Source organism: Indicator indicator, chromosome 1 (genome assembly GCF_027791375.1).
Source record: "Indicator indicator isolate 239-I01 chromosome 1, UM_Iind_1.1, whole genome shotgun sequence".
NCBI classification, from domain to species: Eukaryota; Metazoa; Chordata; class Aves; order Piciformes; family Indicatoridae; genus Indicator; species Indicator indicator.
In genome coordinates this window covers 71725696-71736266 of record NC_072010.1, presented here as the reverse complement: position 1 = coordinate 71736266, position 10571 = coordinate 71725696, and positions in this window count along the sequence as shown.

Genomic DNA, 10571 nt, shown 5'->3' with positions numbered 1-10571 from the left:
ACAGAAACTAACAGTCTGCCCTGAATTATTCCTGAAGCAAAGCTCACAATCTATAATTAGATCTATGTTATGCACCCAGTTTCTTTAAAAAAAAAAAAATACCTGACTTACCCTTCATTCAACTCTCAGAACATTAAAGATAATCATATACAACTTTTAAAATTATTGAATATGATTTAAAATACAAAATAGATTAAACTTAATTCTTCCATGGAGAAATAATGAAATTAAGTCTAGAAATAGCCCTTGGGCATTATTTAGCACCTGAAAATCTAATTAGTATTTCACATTACTAATTTTGTCTCAACACAGGTCAATCAATGTATAACTGCATGTCTCCTTAAAATGACCCTGTACATACAGTCTGACTACAGTTTTACTGATACAAAAATAGGTATTTCTATCACACACTCGTATTAAACAAAAAAACAAACCAAACAGAACAAAAAAAGCCAGACCCTTCAACCCACTCTTAGATTTGAATGTTCATTCAGAAGAATTAATTCCTAAAGTATAGATAATTTATGCAAAAACAAAGCTACACATAAAATGTTAACTGGAACAGTCTCAAAAAAGAATCAATTTTGTCTATTCAAAAAACATCACCAAACTGTTTAAGCCTATGCTAATGCATACCATTATAAATATAAAATACTATTTATTTTAAAATTATTCAGCCTTTGATAGACAAACATTGTTATTAATAAATTAGCCAGTCAAATGAACAGATTTCAAAATAGGTATGATACCAAAAACATCTCATCTCTAGGAAGATTTTTCATAAATCATTTTTAAATTACCATTACTGCTTCTACTACACACTTTTCTAACACAGAATTAGATAGATGACACGAAATAGTGCTTTGGTGATTAGAACATCTATTTTGCTGTAACAGTGAGTATTAAGGTAACTCCCATTTCTCATATTTGAACACAATTCAAATTCTGCTGTTACTGATTTCTTCAAAACTTATTACCAAAATCCTACACGTTACACTCTGTTCTCACTGCCAAGACTTGAAGTTACAACAGGAGGCTATGAGTCAGTAAGCAGCGTGTCACAACCACTTAACTTCAAAACAGAGCAGCATGCTGCCCGACGAGAAATTAAGTACACAGAAAGTAAGGCACAGTAGCAAAACGTTTCTTCCTACTAATAGTTGCTCATGCTACCTATTTCATTTTCACTGCTTTGAGCTATGCTAAGTCCCACAAAAGATCACTTTAAGAATTTTACTGCTCTGTGTAGACCCTGCTCTCCTTTAAAGCTAAGGCAAATAATTTTATTGGTTTTTAAAATATTAAGACTATCACATTGGAGAAGGGAGGGAGTTGCAATTCTTCCACTAAACAATGCCATATATTCCCCACCCATGTACCCCCCCATTAAGCTTCTCCTTTATTCTAGTTTGTGGTTTTAAAAGCTTTATAGTGGGAAAAGAAGAATGATTCATAAAACAGGTAACAACTTTTTTCTAAGGCTGTATTTCCAGCATAGAGTTAGTACTAAGTTAAGATCTTGCTAATTCTGCCACTCTACGCAACAATAATGCTGCTGTCAGTTCCCCTGATTCACAGATTGAAGTCTATCTACAACAGCTCTTAAAACAGGGTTTGCTTGGTTTATAATCTCCAACAAAATAAGGAACTCTGTTAAAACAATAAAGGTATAATAAAAATCATGTGATGTCCAAGGACGATGTAGATAATTTGCTACCAACGATGCATATTATCCCACTGAAAAGATACATTGCTTCTGAACCTGAATAATGCCTTTCTGTATTTCAAACACTGTAATGTGATGCATGGCTTCTCCAAATGTTACTCATCTCCTGAAATTAGGTACTACTAGTCTGGAGTTAGACACTACTAATAGATACTGGAATTTGATATTCCAAATCTCCTGGAATGGTCTGAATATGCCAGTGAAGCGTGGAATACAGAAAAGGTTTGTATACCTTATTTAGACTTCCAAAAGCTGTGCCACTAAAGAAACAAAAGAAGTCACGAGATAGGAAACCAAACACAATTTTGGATCAAAAACTAGCTTCTTCGAAGTCAGAAACAAGATTGGGATTTAACATTCATGGTCACCACTGCAAAAGTTTAAGAACAATATTCCTCAGGGTTCCATTGGAAAAACTCTCATTAATGATGCTGACGAAAATAAGGAACAGTGAGATAAGAACATCTCAGGATGGCAAATTAAAAAAAATAAAGGAGTTCAAGGAACTTCAGTCTGACCCACATCAACTAGGTCCATTTCTCAATTTGATGTCAATTGATGCGCAATACAGGTAAATGGAAATCGGTGAAAAGCAGGTGAACTACTGTAGCCTTACATGCACCCAAATTAAACATATGCCCTGAGAATGGGAACCTGAACACTCTATGTACAGCTCAGTGAAACACCCTGCTCAGCGCAGGGAAGGCTTGCTGACACAATAACTAATGATGTATGCATGAAAAGTGTTAATGACAAAAAAAAAATAAAACCAAATAAAAAAACCCCAAACACTAAAATTGCTCCATGACACAACAGTGTGGACTTAACAGGAATACTATCAGTCCTTATCTTAAAGATTCTGAAGAATAAAAGCATGTCAAGAATGGTTAAGGACATAAAAATAAAAAAGTGGTAGAAAGAGACATGGGACTTGCTCATCCTAGAAAATTACAGAAAAAAAAGCTACAAAATAAAAAACTATAGGCAAAAATTGAGCTCATTTCATAGTCCTTACAATGATTTCAGCTGTAAAATCCAAATTCAACATAGGGTGTGGTCTGAACTCATTTCTGCACTAAACTGAAGGAAAGGAGGGAAAAAAATTTCACAAAAATACAACCCTATTATTAAACAATAAAATACATTAAAGTGTTTTTTGGAAGGAGGTCAGGAGAGTGGATGAAGGTTCATTGCTAAATTGTGTCATGCATACCCAGATATGGTACAGAGACGGACACAACACGGGACTGGGAGAAATCCGTAACACAGTGATTTGGGTACAGTGCAAGTGGTGAGAGCTCCTGAAGCAACATGGTTGGCCCTGTATGAAGCACATAAAATTCTGACAAACTACTGGCTGTCTGATAAAGAAGAAACTTCTGTTCCTTTCAGGCCTCCAAGATTCCTATCAGCAAATGTGTTTAACATTTTAAGGAGGAGATCGGAATTTCACAATTGGATCAAAAATCTGGCAAGCAACTGACTAGGGAGCAGCTTAAAATGAGCATGGAGCCATCAGAAGTCAATCGGCAGGAAAGCACTGCAGAGGCTCTCTGCAGAGAGACAGTTCCAGCCAGCTGGGACCTCCAATTTCAAAACTGCCACTAAAATCTGGTACTTATAAGACAGTTTTAAGAATTGAGTAGAGTTCAGGTTTGCGTTTGAAAACATAGTTGTTGCAACAGTGTGATGGGTTGGCTTTGGCTGGCTGTCAGACACCCACTCATCCATTCTCTTACTCCTCCTCAGCAGTCCAGCAGGAGAAAGTAGTGTGAGAAAGCTCACGGGCTGAGTTATCCTCCTAGAACAGAATCACTTATCAGTTAACATCACAGGCAAACTTGAGGAAAATCAATTTATTGCAAATTAAAATAGAGTTGGATGATGAAAAATGAAGACAAAACCATCTCTCTCCCTCTTTTTTCCCCATACTCAACTTCACTCCTACATTCTCAACCCCTCCATCTCCATCTCACCTGGCAGCATAGGGTGTGAGGAATAGGGGGGGTTGTGGTCAGTCTGAAACGCTTCCTTTGCTGCTTCTTCCCCCTTAAGCAGTTCCCCTGCTCCAGCGTAGGACCTTCCCACAGGATCTAGTCCTTCATGAGCTGCTCCACTGTACTCAACAGGCCGCAGTACTTCAGGATAAGCCTGCTCCAGTATGGGTCCTCCATTGGCCACAGTTCCTGTTAGGAGAACCTGTTCCTGCATGAACTCCTTTCCACTGACTGCAGTTTCCTTCAGGAAATAGCTACTTGCTCCACTGTGGGGTCCTCCACAGTGGATATCTGCTGCAGCACGGTCTGCTCCAGAGAGCTACTGGGGAATCTCTCCTGCAGCACCTGGAAAAACACCTCCCCTCCTTCTCTGACCTCAGTGTCTGCAAAGATGTTTCTCACAGTGTTTTTTTTCCTGCATTCCTCACATACTGCCTGTGAAGCACTTTACCTTTTCTTAAATATGCATTTCCTGAGGCACCACCGTCTTGGCTGAGGGGCTCAGCTACATCTTGTGGTGGTTTTCCTGGAGCTGTCTGGAAGCGGTCATGCCTAGGATAGCCAGCCCCTGGCCCCTCCTCACATAAGGTCCTGCAGACCCCTTGCCAGCCCCGGGCACTTGCACCCAACGCAAGCAGATACTTGTCTTTTACAAAATCTCTGATATCTCTTAAGTATGCTCTGAGCACTGAATATTTCAAGCTAATAAATATACTGAGGGTAAAACATGATTACCTAAAGGCTGACAAGTCTGATAAATCCATGATAGGCACATAAAACAGGTATTTAACTCACAAGTGATTTAACGAGAGACAGACACACAGACAGATAGTCCTCTGAGCCTGAATCTAGTTACCCAGTTTTAGGCAATCAAATTGGAGAACTGGATCCCTGCAGTATCCTTGTAAATTTTAATTCTCCAGAATTAAGTTAACTTATTTTTAAGCATGTCAAGTCAAACTATGGAAAACAAAAACTGCCTCAAGTTGAAGAATTTTCCAGTGTCAGACAGCAAAATGAAACTTATCTAAAACAATCCTAGCTCTTGAAAGATTGGCATCTTTATCAATGACTTCAGCAGAATTTTCTCATGCTTTCTCAGCTAGTATTTCTTTCCTTGCTACCAATTATACCAACCTGAAAGACATGAATAACAATTCCACACTCAAGAATACTCCTTGTCAGTGCATAAATCACTGATACTGAAACATGAGCTAAATGAGAAGACGCGTTCTCCTACAAAAAAATATGACAAATCATACATTAGTGATACTTCTCCCTATTCTAAATGCAACTAGTTCACGTACTCTTTTATCCTTCTCCTTTTGGACTCAATAGCAAGTGATATTTTGTGTTAAACTACTCTATACGCCCAGTCTAGTGCGAAAGACCTGTTTTATCAAGACAGTTGTTAAACAACAAACACGAGTCCAAGTAACATACAAAACCATCACAGTCTCATACGCATTTCCTAATTTTGAAAATCATATTCTACTTACATCTTTATAACATTAAAAACTTGTAACTAGAAGTATGAAGGTTGCAGTATCCAAAAAGTAGGAGATACAATATCAAGTGGGTAGACTAGGGAAGGTATACCAAAAAATCAAGGTACCCAGGAATAAGGCACTGAGAAGGAAGCTACATGTGCCAAAACAGGAGACTGAAAATAACTGAGCATCCAACTCCAGGCCAAAATGAGGTGGCATCCCTAATTCACAGCAGTAACTCCTCCCTTTCTAAGGTCTACTCACCCATTTGCAGCAAATTGCATTGTGCTTTGTTACTGTAGCTCAAATGTGAGGAACTTTTCAAGTCTGCTTCAAATTAAGCAAGTCAAAACCAAGCCAAATTAAGCAAGCCAAGATGGCAGTCCTGCAGAAAACAACTTGAGGATGCTGGTAGATAAAAAGCTGAACATGAGACAACAATGCACAATAGCAGCCCAGAAGGCAAATCATATCCTGGGCTACATCAAAAGAAACATGGCCAGCAGATCGAGAGAGGTGATTCTGCCACTCTGCTCTGCTCTGGCGAGACCTCACCTGGAGTACTGTGTCCAGCTACGGGGCCCTCAACTCAAGAAGGTCATGGACCTGTTGGAGGAGGGCCAGATGAGGGACACAAAAACTACCAGAATGCTGGAGCACGTCTCCTATAAAGATAGACTGAGAGAGTTGGGTTTGTTCAGGCTGGAGAAGAGAAGGCTCCAGGGAGACTTTATAGTGGCCTTCTGGTACCTGAAAGGGGCCCACAAGAAAGTTGGGGGGGAGGCCTACTTAGAAGGACATGTAGAAACAGGACAATGGGTAAATGGTTTTAAACTGGAGCAGGGCAGAGTTAGATCAGATGTTACGAAGAAGTTCTTTATATGACAGTGGTGGAACACTGGAGCAGGTTGGCCAGGGAGGTGGTGGAAGCCCCATCCCTGGACACATCCAAGGTCAGGCTTGACAGAGCTCTGAGCAGTCTGATCTAGTTAAAGATCTGCAGGAGTGTTGGTCTAGATGACCTTTAAAGATCCCTTCCAACCCAATGCATTCTATGATAAAACCTGGTTTCCCCCTTTCTCCAAAGCCTGCTATGAATAGATTATAGGATACACTCACACTTTCTCATAGGTTCCCAGTGCTCTGGGAACACATACCAGAGCAGCAGGAACGCCTGCTTTCAGCATCCACTGTAATCTGAACACCATGGAGGCCTCTGAGCAGCTTCACGGCCCAGGTTTCAGACAATATAGCCCATGCTCAATAGCAAAAAAACCCCAAAGCAACAAAACAGAGGCACACATTTAAATATTACAAATGATATGCATTTAGGAATTGTTGGCTAAGTGGAGACCTCATCGCTCTCTACAACTGTGTGAAAGGATGTTGTACAGAGGCTGGTGCTGGTCTCTTCTCATAGGTAATTGGCAGTAAAACAAAAGGGAGTGACCTCAATTACAACAAGGTAGATTTAGACTGGGCATTAGGAAAAAATTTTCACAGAAAAGAGTAGTTGGACATTGGAATGGGCTGCCCAGGGATGTGGTTGAATCACCAATCCTGGATGTGTTTAAAGGCCGTTTAGATGTGGTGCTTGGGGATACAGTTTAGGGGTGAACCTTGTAGAGTCAGGTTAATGGTTGGACTTGATGATCCCAAGGGTCCTTTCCCACCTGAATAATTCTATGATTCTATGATCAGCCAAGCCACCAAAATGAACTGTGTAGCCTGCCAAACAAGTGTGAAAGAATTTTGGATTACTATCGTCTCCCTCCCAAACACATTGAGTGGTCACATTTGGGCTACTCTAGCAGTTCCCCTTTGGGCCAGAATATGTTAATTCACTCTAATTTAATCAAACCAATATTAATACTTCAGATATGAAGCAAATGGAGTCATTTATACAGTATTCATGGCAGATCAAGCTGCTTGTACCTCCAATTAATATTCTTAAATCTTATTTAGGTTGAAAGAACCACAGGCAGAAAATAGGGCAGAACTCAAAGAACAGCTTTTCAAGGTAAGATCCGTATCACCAACACAAAGTGAAGGGTGACTTTACACATAATTTTATAATGGATCTTACACGTTTCTGTAGTTGGTAATATACTGTTGTTCTTGAGGCTTTCAACATTTTACTTTTTGCTACGGAAGCAGTGATAAGCTGCACAGATCACTTAGATCATTTCAGTTAAGACATGTTTCAAATCCTCACACAGCCTCTCAGGTTCAACCCGGATAAATCTCTGGGATTTATTTTGGGATTTAACTTCCACCTACATGATCCTTGTTACATCACTTTGTAATAGTTGTAGTTCAGCTGTACCTTATGTATGTTGGGTATGTTACATGTGACAGTCAGCACTTCCAGTGTTATCAGCCAGTACAGAAAACAAATGGACTTCAAAGACTCCACACTGGACCTTTATGCAACTATGTGATTTGAAGAAAAGGTTCAACCTTCAGTGATTTCAAGGCTTGTAAATTAACCTGCAGATTTAATTCCGACACACTCTCATGGAAACTAGCTTTGTATAAAAGCTACTGGAACAAGCCCGAAGTGTTGAAAAATAATAAGCAGGCTACATCACCTTACCCTCATGAATTGTTATGCATAACAGTTTAAATCATCAATTCTTAAATCCTATGACCTCTTTTAAAAGTTCACTTCTCAAATTTTATTACTCTGTGCTAAATCATATTGCATTTTCCGTAGTCTGTGGACACTGATACCTCATGAAAATGCACACCTTTTATAAACATAGCCTAGTAACTTCAGCACTAAAGATCTATCTAACAAATATGCTACCCCTCACAAGTGCTCCAGGATGTCCATATACTACACACAAAAACTGCATAATCATATATGTATAATGTATATTTTTATGGTTATCCTTGATCCATTTCATGGTTGAGTCCCTGGCAACCTTGCAGTAGCAAAATAATCCTTTTAATATGTTGAATTATTGGGACAGAATTTCCCTTCTAAATCTATGAATTCCTATAAATACAGTTCCATTTTCTAAGATTTATTAAAATTGTTTGCAGACCATTTTCTGTGAACATATCATTTTTCAGACTGGGAACTGTTCAGGAGAAACTAGCTGTATATATTTGACATAACATTGTACATTATCTCCTTGTCTGGAGATACTGAAAATCTGCCTGGACGCATTCCTGTGTCATCTACTCTAGGTGATCCTGCTCTGGCAGGTTGACTAGATGATCTTTCAAGATCACTTCCAACTCCTAACATTCTGTGATTAAAACACAGTAAATTACAAATTATAGACAACTGGACAAGCACGTCACATCATGTTATTTCTGTTGCTAGTATGGGTTAACGTGACACAGGTATCCACTTTCCTATTCAGCAAAGCTTCTCTAATCAGTGTCTAAAATTTACCAGTTCTGCCAACATCTGTGTCAGGGCATTCATTTACCAAAGTAACTCTTAAAGGTGACCAAAACCAGGGCTTGAATACAGCTAAAACACAGCAAGTTTACATTTCTGAGCAAGTATCTAGAAAATATGTATGTTTACAGGTGTGCACATGTATACATGAGAATGTTACCCACTTAAATTCACTCCCTGCCTGCTGCATGTGAACTGCCGCAGCCATCCCATTTGGCTAGGGAAGAAAAACATGAGAGGTAATCTGTGTCACGTTTCACATGCAGTAACAAGCCATTCCACCAAGGAGGATTTAAGAGATGGTAATGAAAAGAGATGGCAACACAGGAAAAGGCTGCAGGATAACGTGCTGAACTGAAATGACAGAGCCTGGGTGCAAATTGGGTAACAAAAGCTAGGATGCACAGAAGTATACCAAAGGCAATGATAAGAGATGCTCACATGGAAGGATGGTGTATGATTTGAGCTGATGTGCTCTTCATTCCAGTTGTTCACTGCTTGTTTACCACAATTATCCTTGATGGTTACATATATTGACAGTCCTATTATCACATGCACCATGTATTTTTCTAATCAGAGGGGTTTAGCATGCATACTCAGAGAAAACAACATGAAAAATATCACAGGAAAACATAACTGTGCCAACTGAAGGCAAACTTATGCTATTTCAAAAACTGTAACAGCTGAAACTACAATTTACTCTGTTGTAATAATGAAAACTACAGATTTTAAATACATCAGTCCTTTCACTATTTGCTTTTAATGTAACAGTGCTGAATCTGAAAAACAAAATATAGTAAAAAATATCCACTACTAACCAATAACATTTATATTTAATATAATTTCTGCAAAGATTTAAAGTAATAAGCATGGGGGTTTTCCTGTCTTCTTTTGGCTTTTTCCTCTCATCATGTGAGTGGACCTTGCATTAAAGAAAGACAGTGATTACAGTCATTATTTTATTTTGCATGTTCTTAGGCACACGTTTTGCAAAAGAGGTCACATTGCTGAAAACAAAGTCAATTTAGCAGCAGCACCAGGAATCCCAGGAAGGTGATTTCCTTTCACTGAGCTTGCAGTATTTCCTAGCATTTTCTTCATATAGGGTTTGACAACTTCATGCTTATATCACATGGCACCAGACAGCAGAGAAGTTAGAGACACATGGATGAAACTGGCAAAGCAAATCTGCAGTTAACAGGAGTGGGGCAATTCCCCACTTCTGTACGAGTTTACGTTCTGAATCCAATTTAATTGTGAACAAGCGGAGCTGTGTCAATCAACCAAACTAACACTTTTCTTTGGGGATAGGTGAAGAAGAAAAAAAAAATAAAGTTGAGAACTGAAGGCTTAGAGCCTCTTCCTTCAGACTCACCTTTCCACGCTTTACTCAACAGAAACTCCGTCTGTGTCTGTCCGTCTGCCAGCATGCAGGCACTTCGGGACCGTTATCCTTCAGTTACACCGACAGACAGCGCTGCCTTTCCCCGCCGCGTGTTCAGCCCAGACCCTGCCTACGGCCCGCGGCGCCGGGAAGCCCCGGTAGCCGCAGCTCTCCCCGGCGGGGCGGCCCGGCCAGGCCCGGCGGGGGCGGCGGGGCAGGGCCCGCCGCGGCCGCCTCTCCGCCCGGCGCGGGCGGATTATAGTCGAAGCCCGCCCGCCTAAACCCGGCTCTCCGGGCAAAGCTGCTCGAAGGGCTTTGCGATCCTGTTAAGTTCTCGGAGAGGATCAAGACGTCAAAGCAGCTCGGCGGCTCCGCGGCACATTGCTTGCCACGCCGTTTAAAGTTGGGAGTCCACCGCGGGCAGAGCAGGGCAAGGCCGCCCCGGGGCCGCTAGCGGAGCGAGGACCTGCAGCCCCGGGCAGCGACACCGCCCCCAGCACGAAAAGCTACGTGACCCTGCCAGGCAGCTGCCCCGACCCACCAGCCCCCCTTCGGGCAG